This window comes from Apis dorsata, unplaced genomic scaffold (genome assembly GCF_000469605.1).
Source record: "Apis dorsata unplaced genomic scaffold, Apis dorsata 1.3 scaffold_355, whole genome shotgun sequence".
Classification (NCBI taxonomy): domain Eukaryota; kingdom Metazoa; phylum Arthropoda; class Insecta; order Hymenoptera; family Apidae; genus Apis; species Apis dorsata.
Window position 1 is genome coordinate 107,403 of NW_006263621.1, and position 3,373 is coordinate 110,775.

The window sequence follows — 3,373 nt, forward strand, 5'->3', positions numbered from 1 at the left end:
GGGAGATCTTTCGATCTCCATGGAAAAGCTGGGATGGTGAATGGTTGGAAATATAGGGGAATGTATATATAGGTTACGTGTAATTTTGAATATATATGTGTTATAATAGGGAAAGGATAATAAAGAACTTTTCTTTTCTTTTAACAGAGTTAAAAAGAGCGTATCGCATACGACGATTAAACGAACGTTGATTCTATGTTTCGTTCTCGAATCGAAAGGAAATAAAAAGATAAAGTTTCGCTTGTAATTTCGACAGATCTTTCCTTTCGATTAAATTTTAAAGATCCTCATACATTGAATAATAACGCGATTAAGTAAACGCGTTGAAATAAATAGAGATATTTCGTCTCGAATTTAATTTAATTTAATATATCGAGTTTAAGCCAGTTCTCTTAATCTTATCCTATAGCATTGGCTCGCATACGAATTGGAAATTTATTGTAATTTTAAAAGATCTATCGTTTGTAATAGCGAGTAGAATCTTCTTCGTATTATTATTCTGTCTCTTTGAATACGTGAAAAGATCTAATAATACGTGTTCATTATACCGAACAATAACGCCTATACATATATATAAATATATTTTTATCTCGAATCGAAATTAAATAAAAAACGTTTTAATCGTAAATTCAAAAGACTTGTATCGTTTGTAATAATAGTAACGAATCGGAGGGTTTTTTCTTCTCGTATTATTATTCCTTAAATTCCAATAAAAAGTTGTTCGAAGAAACAATTTTTTTTTCTTTTTTCTCTAGCAAATGAAGTTTTCCTCGAACGAATGATTAACGATTTATATCTATAACCTAACCTACGTTTGAATATCTAAAAAAAAAAAAAAACATTAAAGAAAGATCTCTAAGAAGATTAATAAGTGTGCTCCACAACACCGTATGCGAGATATGGCGGATAAATGGCTCTCCCCCCTCCCCGAGTTCCTCCCAAGTTTCTCGATAGATAAGAAACGGTGGCCGTTGAGAGTGTGGCCGCCTGTTTGCCCCGCACGCGTGACAGAAGTGGGCCGTTAACAAAGAGCGGAAGAGAGGGAGGGGGAAGCGAGAGAAGAAGGAGGAGAAGGAGTGGAAACAGAGGATGGCACTTGGCCGGTGAGAAGAGAAATGAAAGCCCCGGTTTGCATAAAACCTCCATTTACTTCGTTGGATTTGTCGCGACGTGACAAATTTTCGATTGTGTGCACGCCTCCATTTTCGACGTCTCCATCTCTCCCCTCCCCCTTTCTCCGCCGAGAGGACACTCGCGTCCCTCCCTCTGTGATCCCTCTGTGAAACGGAAAGAAGAGAAGAGGGAGGGGGATTCTTTGCTTTTGGGCAAAAGAGTTATCGATTATCTCCCCCCCTCCTTTTTATTCTAAAGTTTAAAAATCGGTGATACGATTATATAAACGGAGAATTGCAAATATTCTACGAATAATATGAATAATTCGAAAAATTGGAGAAAGGAGAGATGCGAATAAAAGAATGTGAATTTTGGGAATGTTTGGGGAAAGGGAGAGTGGAGGGATCTAATTTAATCTAATAAATTCCGAAAGCTCGTTATAAAAGGGATCGACATCCTGAGGTGACAAATCGAGAGAATTCTGTTGAATGAGATAGAACGAAGAATATATATATCTAACGAATAAATGTTAGAAATTTTTACTCGATGTTTTCCAACTTTTGTTTCGACAAAACGTAATTCGAAACGTATGTTAAAAAAAGGATGCTGAAAAGGATAATTGGGTCGCTTTAAGAAGGAGGTAACCGGGATAAAAAAAAGAGTCGATCGAGGCTGCTTCCTTCTCCTTTCCTTCAAAAGTGAAATATTCGTCTGGAAAGTCTGGCGCCACGGGGAGGGAGGAGAAGGAGGAGGAGGAGGGGTTAAAGTGCACCTGTTTATGATGCCAGCCATCAGCCGCCGGCAGACTGCGATCGACCTCGATGGAACTTGTACTTGAACTTTTCTTACCGTTAAATTACTCCTCCTTCTCCTTCTCCTTCTCCTCCTTCCCCCTCCCCCACTTCCACTCGTCGCGCCTGATCTTATTATGCAAGAAAACTCGAACTCCCGCGAAAGTGAATAATTCTTTGAACAAGTACGACGGATCATATGGTCGTTTTTCCACTAGAAAATCACTAGATAGATAAACGACTCGAACGATTGATTTTAACGATTAATTTTTTCCCCATATAATCGTGTATAAATGAAATAAGGGAATTACAGTAATTAGAAAGCGAATAATTCTTTAATATCGTCATTCAAATTTCCACTAGAAAATCACCAGATAGATAACCTTCAAACGATTCAATATTTTTACATATCCCATCTTTGCGCATTTTCTTTCACATAATAAATAAAACAAGGAAGGAAAGGAATTGTACAGTAATAAAAATAATTAGAAATAACGATGAAACGATTGAAGTCCTCTTTCTTGCGCTTGATCTTATTAAGAAAACTTTCGAAAGTGAATAATTCTTTAAACATACGTACATCGGATATCGTCGTTCAAATTTCCACTAGAAAATCACCAAATAGATAAAGTTCGAACGATCGATTTTAAATATCCTTTTACATATTCCATCTATTTCTTCCCCCACATAATCGTGTATAAATGAAATAAGGTAGGAAAGGAATTACAGCACAATAATTAGAAAGCGAATAATTCTTTAATATCATCGTTCATCAAATTTCCACTAGAAAATCACCAGATACATAAAACTTCGAATGATTTATTTAAAATATCCTTTTACATATTCCATCTATTTCTCCTCCCACATAATCGTGTATAAGTGAAATAAGGTAGGAAAGGAATTACAGCACAATAATTAGAAAGCGAATAATTCTTTAATATCATCGTTCATCAAATTTCCACTAGAAAATCACCAGATAGATAAACTTCGAACGATCGATTTTAAATATCCTTTTACATATTCCATCATCTATTTTCCCCCCACATAACCGTGTATAAATGAAATAAGGTAGGAAAGGAATTACAGCAAAATAATTAGAAAGCGAATAATTCTTTAATATCATCGTTCATCAAATTTCCACTAGAAAATCACCAGATAGATAAACATTCGACAACGCTTTCACGTATTCGCATTCTTTCCCACGCGTAATCGCGTGCAAATAAAATAAGAGAGGGGGGAGGGAGAAGGAGAAAGGAATTATACGGTGTAATTAGAAATAATAGCTGTACGGAACGATTAAAACACGCTCGAGGCGGCGCTCAAAGTCCCAGTTAGGAAACAAGGCGGAAAGCCAAGAGGCGAGACAATTTAGAATGGAAGGTGGAAACAATCGCTGAAACGGGCGCCAACTCGAATCGACGACGAATCCTCCCATCTGTGCTGCGGTAAGGAGGTAAGAAGGAGGAGGA

At 36.8% G+C, this 3,373-nt stretch overlaps 1 protein-coding gene and 1 long non-coding RNA gene across 2 annotated transcripts in view; one reads left to right on the top strand and one right to left on the bottom strand.

Annotated features, from left to right (window-relative positions):
- The window catches only part of LOC102680007 (cysteine protease ATG4D), a 44,051-nt gene that overhangs the window by 15,719 nt on the left and 24,959 nt on the right, over positions 1-3,373 (bottom strand). The gene's annotated exons all lie outside the window — the stretch shown is intronic.
- The window catches only part of LOC116185974, a 2,863-nt gene continuing 2,566 nt past the window's right edge, over positions 3,077-3,373 (top strand). The window contains exon 1 of the long non-coding RNA XR_004150876.1: positions 3,077-3,357. This is a non-coding gene — a long non-coding RNA (uncharacterized LOC116185974). The remainder of the gene's footprint in view (positions 3,358-3,373) is intronic.